Genomic DNA, 19,134 nt, shown 5'->3' with positions numbered 1-19,134 from the left:
GCTGTGTATTGGAACTAGTATAAAGGCTAAATTTAAGTGTGCTGAACTAGATGGGTTGTTTTCAGGGACAGAACCAATGCCCCTAGATGTAAACACAGGAACTGGTATAATCTCAAAAAATAAAACATGAAAAATTGCCTCGTCCCACTGGACAGGTCATAGAATCATAGAATGGTTTGGGTTGGAGGGGACCTCTAAGGATCATCTAGTCCAACACCTATGCCATGGCTAGGGACACCTTCCACTAGATCAGGTTGCTCAAAGCCCCATCCAGCCTGACCTACCACAACATCTTTGGGCAACCCGTTCCAGTGTCTCACCAACCACATTGTAAAAATATCCATAAGTCCAATCTAAATCTACCCTCTTTCAGTTCAAAAGAGTTGCCCCTTGTCCCTCTTACTACAGGCCTTGGTAAAAATTCTGTCCTGCAGGTCTGGCAGAAAGTGCATACTGAAAAGTAAATGGAGAGGCAAGGGGGAGGTGAAGGACATATGGAAGAAATACGAGGGACAAGATATGTAGGGAGAAAAGAGGTTTGGATTTAAAGCTGATTGATAATAATACAAGGACCCTGTAAACAAAGAAGTGGGGTAGGTCATATAAATATGCCCTATGTATGCAGGCATTTATCATATTACAAATGGGTGCCCACCACTGACAAACAGAAATACATCAACTATTGCTCTTCCACAGGCAAGATGCTCACACAATGCAACTCCCCCTGACAAACACTTCGTACCTTACCCAGTCCTCCTGACAGAGATGGAGACTGCTTCACGAGTAATACAGACAGAAACAGAGCTGCTTGTATGTTTGCAAAATTTATCTGCAAAAGATCTTCATCTGTGTACAGTTTATTTAATTGGGTTATTCCAGCAGCTGATGGAGCCTGAGGCCAGAAATAAGGCAAGGTTTTCAGAGAAGAGGTAATATACGTATAACAAAGAATGCAGCTGGAAAAAATGGGCAACTTTAAAGTACAATTTTAGAGGCACAAACCTCCTGTTAGGTAACAGAAGATGAATATGAATGGCAGTTGGTTTCCTATGCCTACAAACTGCCCATTGCATTATTTTCTTTAAGAACAGAAAAATAGGCTTCATCTTTCCCTTTTATATATTTGATATGATTCTGTTCTAGCCATATATTACAGCAGCCATACATATTTCCAGTTGTTTTTTACAAGTTGTGCAAAGCTGGTTATGTGCAGGGAATTCTCTAGGGTCTGCAGCACCATTCCACACCAACTGTTTCCATAATTCCTTTTATTACTAATGAATTGTACGCACTAAATGGTAACCCAGGCCTGCAACTTGCAGCTGGGGCTGGGAAGGAACGAGGGACACTACGTGCAGAAGCAGCACAGAATGTAATGGCGCTTGTTTGCCATTTGACAAAAAGACAGTTCACTTCAAATTGTTCAAGCTCTGTTGTATTTTTTCCACTAGATAATCAGATGTCAGAAAACGCACTGTGAGATGGGTGAAACTGGGAGGTCCCATCACTATCTCAGATTTGCTGTTTCTAAGCCCCTTAAAACAAGCAAAATAAGATGAAATTCCAATCACAGCACTACCTCATCTGTAGGCATGGAGTTTCAATAGCAAATGTCCTGGTACAGAGGTACCAGAGGTGCAATGCAACACTATATAAGATCATTGTTATTGGATGGGAGAAAAATACATATCCATAAAAAATGTAATAAGAATCACTGAAGAAAAATATTACCAGAGAAATATCACCATCATTAAGATAAGTTGGTCCTTGGCAATTCTTTTTTAAATGTAGTTTTTTTAGGGGTTCTGGTGTACAAGAAAAATGAGTTACACCATAACCCAGCACAGGATTACTCAGGAGCAAGTACAGAGAGAAGCCAGCTAGGAATTGGAAACATCAGGGAGAACATCACAAAGGGTAACAGAAAAGCTCCAGCTGAGTTCATGAGCCTGTGGATCAGACAAAAGGGTCAGCAAAGGCTGGATGATGGTGGTACCTTGAAGTGGGACATGCTTATCTGTTTGTACTCCTGGAAGAAATTTTCTACAATAGAACTTGGAGAAATAACATTGGAAAATACAAAATTCTTTAGCCACATATTTAAAGTTTTCTTTCATGGTTGAATCTGTCTGACAATTTCAAATACATTTTTTTTCATATAAAACTTCATTTCATGGTGAGAAAATTCTCCCCTATGCCCCTCTCTTCTACCAGTTTTGCAATAAAGATCAATTAAAATAGGTGATTCTAATTCTGCTAGACATTTGATTCTCTCACACAGTACCATGTTTTAATTCATATCCAGCATTCCTAATGTGATTTTTAAAAAATAAAATCACAAATCTGTTGTATCTCTTAGAGTCTTCCTTTGTAACAGTATTAATTATTGCTCAAGTCAGTGTAAGGAACATATAATACGTGTTTTGTTCTTTTGACAACCATTCATTTCATTGAGAGCATAGATGTGTAGGCCTCTGTAGATACGGGATTTAAGCAAGCAGTGTTTAAATCAAATCTTATTTTAAAAAGCTTGATTGACGTGGCAGTACGCCATGTGACTGTTTTGCAAATTATAACTTGTATCCACTAGAAGAATAAAGTAGAAAAAGTTTGTTTGTTTTTTTTTTTAGGCATGCCAGACCAGACAAAAGAGTTTCCTACTTTGAAGAGATTTGTCGTTGATGCCAGAAGTAGAGCAAATGTGTATTTTGAAAAAAAATCAATAAAAATTTGAACGCAATGTATCATTTGTGAAACCCAGAGTGATCTCTGCTTTTCCTTGAGGAAAAGCACAGCTTTCCACACAGCTTCCAATTCACTCCACACAGCTTCCAGTGAACACAGCAACAATAGTTCAGGTCATTTTCTTTGGGGCAGGATCTGGTGACTTCTGGAATATAAATATAAAAGATCACCAGCTACATTCATGGGACCAGTGAGTTTCTTTAGGTGTGAAAACCAAGATGCCCTGTGGTTGCAGACTGCGACCTGGGAGAAAGGTTTTACTCAGAATTTGGCTTTTCCACTAGGCTTCAGCTCATTTGGTACCGAAAATAATCCTGCAATACAGTTTTCAGATTTTAACCTCTAAAGACAAACAAGCAAAAGGTCACATACAAAGATTTAAAAAGGAGTCGGGCATCCCACATTTGATCTGAACCAGAAGAAACAGAACAGGAAAAGTTTTATTCCCACGGCAATTGTATCATCCTCTTCCAGCAGAAAAGTTGGACTTTTCAGGCCAGTTGACCCAGTCCTCGACCCGAGTATCTGGCTCTTACCCAGCCCACAGACTGACAGTCTCTGCACTTACGCTATGCAGCTCTGACCTTTCCTTGCACTTCAAGGAAGGTAAGAGCCTCTGCTGTCTTCCCAAATATCTCGACATCTACCACAGCAGGTTTTGTGTCTTCTGCCGAGACATCTACCTACCGAACCAGCAGCTTGTTGCAAGCTTTCTGAGTAAGGCCTGTTTCTGCTTTCCCCTGGACAAAGTAAATTATGCCATTGCATGGTGGTTTGTTATTTTTATGGGCACCATTGACAACAGAAGCCTTTCCCACTCACTGTCCAGTAATTTCAATATCATATACTTACTGCTATTCTGTTACAGCAGCCTTAATTAATAAAATAATGAATTTTATATATGTATGTGTGGGATGGAGGTTTTTGAAACTGGCTCCGGTTTTGTTGAATTGTTGAATTGTCTCTCCTCTGGTGTTATCCATATCTTTTTCACCACTGTATCAGATGTAGTTTTAGCACATTTGCCTCGTTACCTATTGTCACTTCCTCTAAAACATTTTCACCTGCCTGACACACTGCAACAGTGCCTTGACATGTATGATTTAAGGTGAGATGTCACGAGCTCTGCAACTACAGGTGGGATGACAAAAGGACAACATCCTCCAAGTGGGACAATTTGCAAGTGTGTGGCTGGTGAGTAATGGATGGTTGGCATTGTGGATTACAGAACTAAAGTGTCACCATTGAAAAGATTGACGGTCACATCTTATACATGATTCAAAGGGAGGAAACAGGATGGTCTTTGGTTGACAGATTTTTCTTTTAAGCATGAGCTTCTTTTCAAGTTTCATGCTTGTTCACTGGGTTCATCACCACAGCTTGTTTCTTTGAGAAAAAGACAAACTAGATGGTCCAAATCACTTCTCAAAATTATTACAGCTCTCTGTCAAGCTACCACAGCTAAGAAGAAACTTCTTTTCTCTCATCCATAGTAACTGTAATTATTTTCTATCTAGAGCAGACCATGGTACCCTCAAGGAATCAAACACAATGAAGGCCTCTTAAACCCTCTTTCACTTCAAAGCTAAGTTGAATTACTTGGATTTACTGAAGGTAAAGAGCATATGCATAGAGTAAGAGAGGCTCAGCTGCTGTGCAACTAGGTGAATGGCAGTGTGAGCTTCTAGAATAATTTTAGGTTCAGATTCTATCTATGCTACTAAGTGAAACACATTTCTGATAAACCTAAGGCATGCGTTACTCCCTTTTAGTAACTCTCTAGGGTGGTATATTTTTTATTTTAATCTCTAACAAACAGAAGGTGATAAGTTTGAGAAACACCCAGTATTTTTTTTTTTTAAGTTAAAGTATCCTAGAGGGTTCTACAGTTCTACAGAGCCACGTATGTTTGGAAATTTACCTCAAAATTTACATACAGTGCCTGAATTCAACTCTCCATCCTGCTCAAACCTGACAGCAACTAAAATCATGCTGACAGACCCTCAGTTTTGGATTCAGCCAGAACATCTAAAGCCACCTCTGAGCAGGCTGTGGGATAACTCCGTCTGCAGCGCTCCCAGAAGCCCATTTCACTCTCAAAGCTGGGGCAGAACTAAGATCTGTGTGAAGTTTTGCACAATGGAGAAAGGAGTGCAGTAGCTGAATCAGAGCCCAGCTTCTTCCTGCTTCTGCCGGTTCTCTCTCACCATTAACACTTCCCAAGCCCAGAAATTTCCATGACATTTACAGTATTTACCATGTGTCGATGACAGGAAATTTAGCTAATAGTAGGAAGAGCAATTCTGCACATTTTAGATTGTGCACTAGATTTCGGAAAGGGATTTTTCCACATCACAGCTGTTCTCAACACAAGATTGGAAATTAACCCAATTTTATCATAAACCTGCAGTGAGTTAGTCACACAAAAATAAGGGATGTGCCTAATTAAAGACTTTTACATGCACTTTTTTCCCCAATGTCAGACTCAATCATTAATGCCTTAATAACCAGTCATTTTCTTCCCGCTGACATTAAAGAAGTGATTGTACTTATAGAAGAAAGAGACTAAAACAACTTAGAGATCTACAATGTACCCAGAAAAGCATCTCAAAGGAGGACAGGAGAGTTATACCATTCAATCAGATGATACCACGGGGGCTTGTACTCAGCAAATGCATTAAGAATATGCCACGAGAACCAAAGAAATAGGCTTGATCTGAGTTAATATTTTAGGTTCTTTTCTTGATTCTGTGTATGTAACCTAGTTATTAGTAGAAACTGCTAGATTGTGCAAGAAGTGATCTATCATGTAAATAAATAAAAAACTTCACTTCATTGTGCAGCTAAGTTTTCCACCTTGGAAAACTGTGAATTGTACGATCATGTGATTCTGCGTTTCCATTTATTTCACTAGAATGCTTTCTTCATACTGTGGGGATCTTCTAAGAACTATTTCTCTTACGGCACAGAACAGTACTGTGAAACGTGATTAAAATCACATGTGCTACCCTTAGAATTGCTGCACCAGGATAAGTATTTCATGTGAGCACAAGGCTTGCCAGGCTCAGCAAACTTGCAAGTTTCTAAGTGAGCTTGTGAAAGTGCTTGGATATGATTATTGCTTTGCTTTAAAAAAAAATCAATTTTAAAACCTCCAATATTTAAGTATACATTGAATTTCAAGTCTATTTAAAAATTACCTTTAATTAATGATTACCAAAAATGACAGATCATAAAATAGAAAATAATATTTTTTTTTAGGATTTTAATAGAACTTTAAAATTCCTAGTCTTCATTCAGATTAACTCAAGTCTACAATTTATTCAACGTATGTTTTACTATAGAGCGCTTAAGTAAGAAAAATTGCTCTCTGTAACTCAAGTTTCCAGTCAACTGCAGGCATCTTTAAAATATAGCTCTTCAGTAAAGATAGGAGCCTGGCAAGCTAAGTATTCTTGTTTGCAGCTGTCACTGCTTTCACAATCATTTCTTCACTTGCAAGCCTAGGCTGCTAAAACCTTTCTCAGACTCGCAATCCACAATACTACAAAAAGTGCCTGGTTTAAATGCTTTTTTCCACACATCTAATTTGGAGACCATTAAATAACTTTAGAACTCACTGTGGATTTTTTTATAACAGCCTTTCTACAAGCAGTTTTATTACTATGTGGATCCCTAACCATTACACTACTATCATTATACTACTTCTAACTAGGGGACCATGGTTTATGTGCCAATGCAGCAGTGCAATGGCAAACACAAAGACAAACTCAATTGCTCTGTTGCCCAGTTTAATCACAGAATCACGGAATCAATGATGGGTAAATTGTGTTTACCTGTATTCCCTTCCATACCACAACCAGTCAAAGTTTTGACAAGGAAGTGCTTTGCAGATTGCTCTTACCTGGAAGTCTTTTAAATCAGATTACCTGAAACTTCTATATATTCTATAATGTGTAAAAATGCCTTAACAGTTCAGTTTAAGCAGAGAAATAGGTAAATCTTTCCTATTGAAATTGGACTAAGACTTGGTCTTAGCAGTTTATCCAAATCTGTATTTAGGAGAACTCTCTCCTTACCCAAAAAGCTTAAGAATATTAGAACCATTAATGTTCTTTGGGATATTTTGGCTGATAATCTAGAGATTGTGGAGTGGAAACTCACAGGGAACGATCCCTGTGCCATTATATTTACCACATATACTGGAGAATGTCTTGCTTAAAATACAATTTTTAACTCCCATTCGGCAAAATAAGCAGCAGTGACTTTTTAAGCTTCTTTTTAAACTATATCTTAAGAAGAAAAAAGTAAACCATTTTCACCTGCCGCTCACCTGAGTCACTTACTACTGTAATGTTCTGTCTAAAAATTTTCACCCTGATCACATTCTATTTTCTTCAGACCTGAAAGTTTCCGTCCGTCTTACATCCTCTCATCCCCAACTGGACCCCTTAGCACAGTGCACAGTCCAGAGTGGCTCTCCCTCCTGCCCCTAACTCACTTCCCATGGCTGTTGCATCCTTCTCTGCCATGCTGCGAGGCTGCTCACAGTCCACCCCACTTCTTGTCCCCCCCTCTCACCCTTTGGTTTAAGAACCAATGTATTTAAAAAAAAAAAGTCATGAAACTAACAACACGTGATTCCCAAGGGGTTTGTATCGCATGGCTGAGTGAATTTTAAACTGAATTATACTAAGGCTGCAGCATGGGTCTATCCCTTATTAGACACTAGAGACCCTACCCAGAGAGAAATGCCATCTGAGTGACTATTCAGATAACTAGTAAGGACATAGCTTTGTTCTTTTAGGAATAACAAAACAGAAGCCAGCACGTTCAGAAATTCCTTAATTCATCTACATCAATTAAAATACTTATACATAGCCAATATTTTTAAGTCCATGATAAATAAGTCCGGAAAATTTCAACAGAGAGAACAGTAGAGTGTTGGAAGGCATTTATCTATTTCTCCTAATTAAATGACACCATTGCAGGCTTGAGCTAAAGATGAGTCTGAGTGAAGATACATGAAAGTGAGGCATACTAATCAGTCTATAAATGAAAACCAGAAAGGTGTGGAAATACTAGCAAGGAGATTTTTATCTTTTTTAAGTGACAGGTCAATTACCTTGTTTGCTGCAAAAAATGTTTGTATTTTTCTGCTAATGCAGACCAAGCCCTCAAAATGGCAAGTAAATGGGTTTTAGAAGTGTCAAATCTGTTTTGCCTTATTTGTCAAAGGTACAAATATTCAGCCTGGGAATCATGAAATCCTGAAGTCAAGAGTTCTCCACAAGAAATAAATATACAGGCAATTTATTAGCTCCCACAGGAAATTAGTCATACTATTACTTGTAATTTTTCTTACATACAGCTAATAATCACGTACATTAAAACATTTACTTTATAATTCATGAGATCTGGACACTAAAGAAGTTCTGAAATTGGACATACAATTTTAGAAGCTCATAAATATACATGACTAAAAAGCCATAAATAGCAACATGTCTATCCAAGCTAAGAAATGTGCTACTTTTGTGTTTTTGTAATCATGCACTGAAATGAGATCAGCCAACTACTGGTAGCTGTTGAAAAATGGGATATATACACACACCCCCTTGAATATCGGAAATGATGGCAAATGTGAGATGTTAACTAGTGGTCTGATTCGATGCTGCTTAAAATCAGTAGAATAAGCCAGACTCTAAACAAAAGGTTCAAACTGGTTCTTCTGTGATGTTTTGGAAAGAAAAAAAAAGAAATAATAACAACAGTATTATTATGACAAGCCAATCAAATGACAAGGTAGGGTCTTTTTTTGTCTCTTACGAATTTTTCTGTCTTAGAACTCATCTCACAAATACAGTGGCATTTAAACAGGCTCAAACGTAGTGAAGGTTTATTTCTGATTTAAAATAGTTGTTCTCCCATGTATTAAGAAGAAAAATTGACAAATGTTTTATAGACTTTCCAAAAAAACAAGCCACTGTTCTAGTACCTCCATCCCAAAATATTGCAATTCTGGTGGAATTTTTAAGAAGAGTTTTTAGCATATTAAATGTTATAAGATATAATTTTAAAAGCCATTTCACAATGGGATGAGATCTGTTTATTTTTTCTCCTAAAAAAAAAGAATGTCCAGGGTATCACATTTCCAAATCAGTATTTCCAAGGAGAAAAATATGCTGCCAGAAAATTTCTCAAAAGGTCAACTGGAATGCACCCTTTAAAAATAATACTTAACAAGCTTTTAGTTTTTCTCTCGAATGAGAATTTTTAGCTATTTTAGAAACAAAGACAACTTGAAAATTACATATCCTCCATCTATGTGGGTTTTTTAGCTTATTTATGGATTAACTGAATATGTTTGTCGACAAGTAAAGATTTCTGTGCCCAATGTTTCTGTCAGCGCAGAGAAGAAGTAGTCTCTGCTACCTGTGTCACCTGCTTCCTAACCGCAACCTGAGGTACCTCAGACACTTTAGCCATCAGCAGAGTAACAGGACATGCAGGGTACATTCACCAAACCTGCAAGTAGCCACAATAAAATCTTCACATACAGGTAAGTGCTTTAGATTCCATCTGCTTTTCATTTTGCTTGTAAGAATAAATAGGAACTTAACATCACTACTATTATTAAAGTATTTTTAAAATCAAACATGAAATTTACTGCGAGTATGCACTAATAATTTCATCACTTTCTTTTTCCTAGGTAATGCGTGTATCCGCACCTGTCACAAAAAAACCAAAATTTACTGTGCAACAATAGAAACTTTATGAGCAGTGGAGTCTCAAGAGAAAGAAGAGGCTTTCTCTCTTTTCCTTTTTTTTGCTTTTGCAATTGTTTCTGGAAAGTAACAAGTGCAAATTCCCCTATTGTGTTTCCCTGCTAGAACATATCCTTTTACTTTTCTGTGGCTTTTACACAAGAGATACTCCTCTTCAAGGCAGAGGCCGTTCACAGCACACGAAGAACGCTTATCCAGGGCACAAGTCAGCAAGGTGACCCTATGGCATGTTCTAGAAACCAAACCAAAGAGTTATACATCTGAAAAACAATAGGAAGCAGCAATGCAACCTTAGCAGGCAATTCAACTCCTGCTACTCTCTACTTTGTTCCTGTGTGATTTTTATTGCTCTTAAATTCTGCCTTTGCTGATTCCTTACTGTATGTTGGTATAGACTTACCGCCTGGAACAGCTTTGAGACTGCACCCAGAAAGAGCTCTATGGAGACAGGTTTTTTCAGGTAAGGTTGAAATCTCTTCAAGGCAATGCCTTTGAATCCTTGGCTCTGCTGAAATTCTTATTAAGAGTCCACTCAGCTTCTCACTAGAGCTAGGACTTTAACCAGCCACCATGAGTCTCCAAAGCGCTATGCTTGATAGACAAATGGTTTAAACAGTATAACAGATCTCCTCCGGAGATTTCTGTTGTTGTTTCGTGCCCAGTTTAAGCTCACATGCACAATATCATTGCTGCAAGGGGGTCCTGCAACTCCTATATCATCTGTACATTGTTGCCCTTGGAGAACTGGTTCAGGCATGCAGCAGCTGAGGGATAAACCAGGTTGAAGAAATGCACCAGCTGAAAAGTCACCCCAGAGCCGGGGGTAGGGGGGAGTTTCACTGGAGAAGGTGTCTGCTTCTTCCAGTAGAGGGAAGGGATTAGTCTGGAGTGGGAAGTAAGTGGCACAACACGAGCATGTTTTAAGACTGCAGTGTTGTTTCCTACCTCAAATTGCTGCTTCTACGTTTTGCTCCTCCTTTGACTTCATGATCCAACAGGTCCCTCCTCCAGTGTTTCTGTCTGTAGAAATTACAATTAAGAAAATGTGTACAGAAATAATCAGCTTGTGAGCTTGTATTTCTCAGCAACTCACTGTTCTCAGAGCTTTTAATTCTTTTGCATTTCTTCCTGATGAGGTACAAAGCTAGAGTATGCAGCAAAATATTTTTGTATCTTGCAAAAGTGTTCCAGCTAAAACTAGGACCATGTAAAGGTCTTAGAAAAATCCTGCGAGGCACCGAGAAATGTTCTGAACAGTCTGACACTGAGGTCACACACCCAGCATGTTGGAAGACTTTCGTTCCCGTCTCTTTTCAAAATTAGGCAAAGCGTGAAGCTGGACTGCACTTCCCACAAGTCAGGTAAATGCCATAACCCTCTGCTCCCGGCTGCCGGAGGGAAGGATGGGCCCTGCTGTTTTTTCTCACTGTTCCCCACTAGGGAACTTTTGATGAAACTAATATATTGCCACAAAAGCTTTTCGGTTTAAATGGATCTTCGCCTTTTGATGAAAATCTACTCAGGAAAAAAAAAAAGAAATACCACCTTGTTCTGAAAAACAGGAGATGCTGTTTATTGCTCAGGCTTGACAAAGCCTGGCTTGTATGGAGGGTGGAAAAAATGAACACTCAGAGTGTTTTCATATTTCACAGGGAAAGAGAAGTTTATTCCCCACAGCAGCAGCATCCTCTGCTCCATTTTGGCTGGAGCCAAGGGGAAAAAAAAAAAAAAAGGCCAATGGAGAAGACAGACAAGAAAAAAACTCTTCTTATTCTGGTTTTCAAACAGATACAGGAAACTTGTGAGGACCAGCTCATCAGGAAGAAAGATTTCCACCCACACTGCTCCACACAGGTCAGCTCAGTGAGCACACAGCATAGCCTGTGTGATGGAAAATAATGCAGCCTCACAACAGCCAGGGCTTGTGCTGGAAAAGAGAGGAAGGCATTGAAGAGGAACTGCAAAGTATCTGGGGAAGGTGGGTTACACTCAAGGCTGCCATCTGCTGACAGAGGTTCTATCACAGCCACCTGCCCCTAGCAGGAGTCACAGGCAATAAGCTTGCACCAGGAGTACTGATACCGTCACAGTGAGGCCTTGGACTTGCCACCGATTTAAGTTTGGCATGATACTGGTAACCATTTTGGCTAATGCTTCCTCCAGAAGTTTTTCATAAGGCCCTTGGGGTTCTTGTAAGTCCATGGTGTAATCTACCTCACGGGTGCTTTTCCTGAATGGCTAAATCAGAGATATCATCACATTTACCATTCTGAGGAAGCGTTCAGTGTTTTCCTGAGGCTCTGAGATTAAGTGTTTTGATAGCTAACAGTATCTGCAGTCTGACTGTTATTTCTGAAGGAGTGCCAGACAGTGAGGGATCATACAGTTGAATTTCTGAGGATTAGTTAGAGGAAAAAAAAAAGAGTAACACAAGTGGAAGTAGTAGCAAGAACTATCTTACTACATGGCATTTGGAAACAACCCTTCAAATCAACAGTCTGACTAATACATGTATCCTCGTTCATATTAAAAATAATTGCTTAAAAAAACCCCAAAAAACCAGTTCTGGAATTTTAGTGATATATGTATACAAGTTTTCTGGAGAAACTAGAAATCCCTTATATTCTTCAGCCTTATAAATTATTGACTTTTGACCAAAAAGCGGACATAATACATTACCCGACTGTATACTTCAACCATCACTTTATAGCTTGTGCCCAAATTTAGTCTTCGGTATAGATTTACTTTTCTACAAATGCATCCTAATATCACAACCAATTCCTCAGAAAAGACAGCTTGGAGACTTCTGCAAATGGCCGGCTGAGTTAAATCTTAGCAATTCTAACCTCAAAGCTTAATTGATTACAGTGAAGATTAAAGCAGACATATTTCAACTCCAAGATTTATTGGTTACTGTACCAAAGATAGGTTTCTATCACGCTAAGGTCAATAAAGACTTTCTACACTTGCAAACAGCAAGGAAATACAATATAATTGCACTTCAGAGTTAGATGAATATTAGCAAAGAAGAACTGTGAATCTGTGTAGCTAGCAGAAAATGTGTTACAGGTTCAAAAATTGAACAATGAATTGAAAGCAGTTCAGAAAAATGATTCTAGATTTATAAATTTATTTGGATTTAGAGCAAGCATGGTGCACACAGATGGGCGAGAAATAACAGAATTTAATTTACTTTGTTGTTCAGTTACTGCTTAAAATAGCAGCCATTTAAATACTAAAAAATGCAATAATTTGACACATTATAATTTTATGATGACTTTTAGAAACCAGAGAAATGTTTGGAAGCTTTATGCTACCTGAACCTTACTATAATGCTTTTACAACCAAGAAGTAACCTTAAAGAGCTGTAAAAATTCTTTCAGGAAATACATACCTGAAAGCAGTTTTGCAGAAGCAGATTATTAAATTATTTCCTTACCAGTCTCTCAGAGGTTCCCAGTGCCTTCATCTGCTTCTTGGGTCCTTACAGCAAATGACTACCAAAAATGTCTGTGTAAAATTTAAGAATTATTGTCTGGGTTATGAATACATCACTGTGCACATGTAAAAAACATTGCTAACAGGATCAATTTGGATTTTTAACAGCGCAGGAATGACAGAGGCTAAAAAAAGCACCCTTAAGTGCCCATCTGACTGAAAACACATTAGGATGACAAGATGGATGAAATGTAAAGATGTCAGATTGTCTGAAATCACACCAAAAAAAAAAGAAAAAGACAAAAAAGTCTGTAGGAGCCAGTCTTTTAAAGCAGAGGCAGGGTGAAAGACTGATACAATCTCAGAGAAGAGACCCCAGAACATGACAGTGGTTTCAGAAAAGAGCAGCCATGGCTACAGGAATGGGTGGAAGTTCCTAAACCAGAATAATCACACTTGGGACAGGAAGATTCTGATGAGAAAACAGGCTCTGAAAATCATATGCAAGTATGATTTACCATATTTCATCCATCTTCCTATTTTTCTTGAGCCAATTAATGCAAAGAACAGTCTATTTTTTCTCCTTTTTTTTTTTTCCTTTTTTTCTGACATCTGCGTTATTTCAATTACTAGATGGCCTGTAAGAGACAAGTTGTTAGCACCCAAGGAAGTATGCAGTCTGTGGGACAAAAAGTCACCCAAGGTGCCTGTACCAGGTCAGAAGTAAAAATGTGCAAAACGTTTTCCAAAAATGTGCAGGGGGAGTCATGAGAGATGGAAGAGTCTCACCCAGGGAAAAATCTGAAATCAAAGAGGTCTAGTGGGCTGGGGTCTAAAAACTGCACATTACTAGGTGTCTGGCTTACATTCAACATTTCCTTGCAATATTAGAGATGGTGACACAATTAAGTCAAGTTCAAGAATGACAGCAATAAGACCGAGGATTTCTGGTCTGAGCTACTAGTCGTTCGCTGAAGCAAGTAGAATGATCTCGATTTATATCAGGTCATTGGCTGGTTTTGGATGGCTCTGAGAACACAGGTGTCATTGTAGAAAGGAATATGGGAACGTTATTCTGCTCACAGAAATCTGGAGTTTACACTGGGATTGTGTGCTTGTTGGCCTCCTCAGAGCAGTTACACATGTAGGAGAACAGTTACCTGTTAACTTTGAGAGATTACTGCTCCCACAAGCCAAATACAGTGTGACAAATCCTTCTTCATCTTTGTGAGAGATTTAAATTTTAATGCATGATATTTAATGATAAATTATTAAAATTCAAACATATTTTTCACCTGTACTTTTTGTACCTTTTTTTTTTTTTTTTAGATACTTGCTTTGAGTATGTGAAACGTCCTTTTACTATTTTCCCACTACCGATAGTCCTTTCATAGCTATTATCTACCTGTAGTACAAACCCAAAGGCTAGCAACTCTGATTACAGTTCTTATAGTCCCAGAATTCCCATAAAACAAATCCAGTCCCTGGCCAAAGACATTATAAGTTGAGTGAATGATAACAACAATCTAAATATAAACCAAGGCTTCCATAATAATTGCCAATGTTTTCTAGATTAGTTTTACACAAACATATACTTCTCTGTAGGTAGTTTTGAACTGAACTCATAGGAGTGTGTGCACCAGGAAACTGAACAGCTCAGGAGATGTGAATGATTCAGATGCATTCATCAGGAACAACAAGATCCCGATGCATTTAGTCATATTTCACTGCCTCCTACATAATTAATTTAATTTATTTGCTATACTCTCAATCCACTTCTGCATTAGTACCAAAAGAACTGAGGCTTGAAAATCACTGCTGTATGCTATCTAGTGGTAGATTTAAGTACCCATGGCTTTAGAAATACATTATGACAGGAGAATATGCAAAGAGACATGGTGTGGTGAGATTTGTTTCAGCTAGCTGTGACCATCCAATTTTTTATAACAGCTACCCTGTCTCCCTCTTTAGTCAATGAGTCTCTCCTAGGAGCGGAAGAAATGCCCTCTGGCATTGATTGTGTATTGGGTTTGGAGCCATTAAGTCCCTCTAATTCCTGTTGGCTAAGCGTGCCACGCATGGGCACAGAGCCTTTGGCAAAATTTAGTGCGTTTGAGTCCAGGCCCAAAGGCTTTAAATTATTAGATTCTTTCTTAGGGACCAGAAATTGTGTGGCTCAGGTAAACAAGTATCTCTGTATTCCTGGAATTGAAGGCAAGTAAATTTCATTTTCTTTTAGACAGTTCAGTTTCTATTAGCGTCACAAATTCTGTTCATTATTGAATATTCCTGTGGGACAACCAAGACTGGGCCTTTGACTGGGCATGTGGCACACAATGCTCAACACGGCAAATTAACCTGGGGTCTCTCGATTCTCCGTTGCACTAGGACACGTGGCAGCTGAAAGCCTTAGAGGGAGTTGAGGGTCCTAAAAGAAAAATTATTTCTCAGTTTAAAATAGGTGTTGCTGACCATCTGAATGTATTATTGCCAAACTAATAACTTCCCCTGCCTGTTTTTTGGGGGGGGTGTTTTTTAGATTTTTTTTTTTTAAAGGACTACAATAAATTACTTTGACATCCGCCTTGATTATAAAAAACGTAACCAAACTGCATGATGGCATAGAAAATATACTTATTAAAATCACAAGTGACTCTAAGCAGAGGAGGGCCGCAAGCATGTTGGAAGAGAGGCTTGCAATTCAAAATGATTTTGGCAAACTGAGAAAATGCTCCAAAAAAACCATAAGATGCCATTCGATAAATACAGTTGTAAAGTTAAGCACTTGGGCAGGAAGAATACACTGCAGAAATACTGAATAGGGAACAATTCACTAGGCAATGTTAATGCTGAAAGGAAGCCAGGAACTCTAATAGCTCACAACCTACAAGTTAGTGAAAAAAAAAAAGGAAAAGGCCAAAGGAGGATGCATAACTGGCCATATTCTCTATTGGATACGGGACAAAGGCCTCCCCCTTCACAGGCTGGGACCACAGCATCAGCTGTGGTTCATGTTGAGGATTGCACTTCAGGAAAGATAAGGATGATGATGTCCAGTGTAATTTTCTTATTCCTCAGTATAGATATTCTCTTTATTTTAAAAATGTCCAGAATGTGTACTTTTTTGTGCAAAATTTCAGAATATTAGAAATAATTTATCTTCTGATTATTTTTTGACATTTAATAGAGAGGTGACCAAAAAAATAATCTGTCACATCACCCTGGAATTTGACTTTTTTTTAATAAAACATGAAATAAGTGTTTTTTCCATATCTATACTATATAAAAAAAAAACCAAACCCAAACATTAAAAATGCATGTGGAAATACTGAAATATTTCATTCTACTTTGCTGACCTGAAATGAAATGTTTAATTTCAGCCGGCCATTAGCTGAGCTGGCCTATCTCAGCCACTTTGCTGCCCAGTGGGAACCACAAAGCCATGTCCCTCTCTGGCCAGATTTCAGTTCTCATTATTTATTGTTGGCTCAAACAGACAAGAGCTAAGGTTAGTCAGAAACATTTGATTTCCTGACAGAGAATTTTACTGACATAGATTTTTCTTTTGCAGAAACTCTGGAGTTAAAGGAAAACCCATTTACTAGTGAGAAAGCATTTGAAATGAAACCAAGGTTCCTCAGATTTTTCTCTTTGAGAATAATCTTCCATCATGACTAATGTTACTTATCCTCTCCCAGAGCTAGAGGTCTATCTTTAAATCCTCATGCAAGCAGAGTATCCCATGTGAAGCTTACAGAATCCAACACTGCTAGACACCCTTTTTTGGGAAAAGATCCTATTCTGTGTCCTCTCTTCATTGGCCTTCTGACTCATTAAAATAGAAAAGGTCACACTTTGAGTTTGACTCTGAGTATAACAACATAGGTTTCAGGGATTTCAATCCTTTTCCAGTAAGATTTAGATTTTGCAGCTTGAATGTGAGAGCTCTACCATTGACTTTCAAAGGTACATTTGCAGATCAGCTTATTATAATTTGCACTGAATTATTAACGCTGAACTGGCTGATTAATTCAAAATGTGTGCGCTGGTTCTATCAGAGCATACTGTGCTCTACAGAGCAAATGAAATCGGAGCAGATTGAGAGGGGCAGAACTTGAGCAACTTCTTTGCTGACCCCTGCAGGCACAAGCTGATTCTGTCAATTTTTACCTTTGACTACATCTATTTTGTACACTTCTTGCACAACACGGAGCTCAGGAGGAAATTAAATATGGCCTAAATCTGCATTCTAATGCAATTCTAATGCACCACATTATTTCTAGTAATAATCTCCCCCCACAGAAAGAATTGATGCATATTATCAAGCATGAATATATTTAATAATTTAAAAGAGAAATGAGTTCATTAAAATATTTGTTCACCTCAAATCAGTACTAAGTCAGAGGAACAGATGAGAAAATAATTTTGCCAGGTTTTTCAAACAGCACAAATAGAAACTAAAGCATTTGATATAAATAATGATATTCAGATTTCAGTTTTCAAAAATTAAAAAAAAATTCTTTTTCTTTAGACTTTGACCAATCTACCATTTTGGAGTGTAGCTATACCATTCATACCTAGCATCATCAAGGTTACTGTTTTCCAAACTTTCTATTGCCTGGGTTTCTTCCCTGGCATCCTCCTCCTGCTTGATTTGCTGTCTCCTCCAGGTTGCCTCCTGGGCTTTCCAGCCCTGAGACGCTGCTGCTTACCCCCTCCCACGCTCCAGCCAACTCATTCATTCTCTTCCTCAGATTTCTGTCCCTGTTTCTTACTTCCAGACCTCTGCTTTTGCCTCCATGCTCAGATATGTCTTCCACAACTCCTACTGTTCCTTTCCTCTCCACTTCCACATCGCATTTCCTTCCTCCTCCTCCCCCTCAGCGAGTTTGGCTCTTCTTCAGCTCCTCACATCTGCCTCCCACACCTTGCCTTGGGCTGGAGTGCCAAGCTCAACTCCCTGCTGGGCTTCCTGCTTGGTCCCCGTATACTGCACAGTTACCAGTACTTAGCACCCTTCCCTAGCAAGCAGCACCCATCTGCTGGGGAGAACACAGCAGTCCTTTGATGATATTACCATGAGGGCATCATCCCCTGCTGTATCTATTCTATGAAAGCTGTTGTCTCCGAGTAGAGGGATCAAAGTAAAAAATGGAATATTTGACAATTTTCTGAGTTGTTAAAGATCAAGAGTTCCTATTCATGGAAACACCACATCATATTTAGAGTGACAGTTAAAGCAAACAACCAAGAAACAAACAAAAAAAATCTAATGTACTCAGCTTGTTTTGGAAATCAGACATACAGTTTTACCAGAGGGAAGAACTAGTGTGAACTCCTAATGATATATAAATATTCCTTGTGGAAAAATAAATAAAACAATGTGGGGTTTTTTTTTGCAACAGTAGGTATAAAATTTTACAGTATGAAACAAACTCTTTCTTTTTTTAAGCATTTCTATGTTTCTCGAAATTGTTTACATCATGAAGTCCAGTGCCTTTCTGAAGCAGGTGAGCAATAAACCATAGTTTATTTGAGTAATCAGAGAACGTTGCATGCAAACCTCAAATAAGCTGGATTTGAAGAGCATTAGTCCTATATAGACAAACCCACATTTTTAAGAAAAGTGTGGATTATATAAATGGGCAATGTTCTCATCAGCTACTTCAAACTTGGACTGTTATTCCTTGGACAATTATTCTTTCAATCTAACAAGATCATGAGAGTTTAGTACAATTATTGATACCTTCTGTATTTCAGCAAAATTTTAGTTGTCCCATGAACTAAGTAAAATGGAGGGGAGGGGAATCCATGTAACTATCTAAACACAGTATTTCATTGAAGACCAAACCAAATCAATTTGTCTTACTGAAACAGATGATGAATACAAACACTAGACAAAAATATTCTAACTTTAATCAGGCATGTTTTTTACTGTAGTTACAAAAGAAGATAAAGCCTTTAAAAAAATAACCTGTCACTACACCACGGAGAAATGAAGTCTCTATGCTTCCTCAGATATACCTCCAGGTGAAATTCTCAGGCAGAGGAGGACCAGTCAGTTCTCAGACTCCAGCTGGCATTTTCTGTCTGGTTATTCTACTTTTTTTTTCCTTAGACATATTACAGAAATAAACATAACATTCCAGGCATGTATGAAATTATA

This window comes from Numenius arquata, chromosome 5 (assembly GCF_964106895.1).
Source record: "Numenius arquata chromosome 5, bNumArq3.hap1.1, whole genome shotgun sequence".
NCBI lineage: Eukaryota > Metazoa > Chordata > Aves > Charadriiformes > Scolopacidae > Numenius > Numenius arquata.
This window is presented reverse-complemented; position numbering follows the sequence as displayed.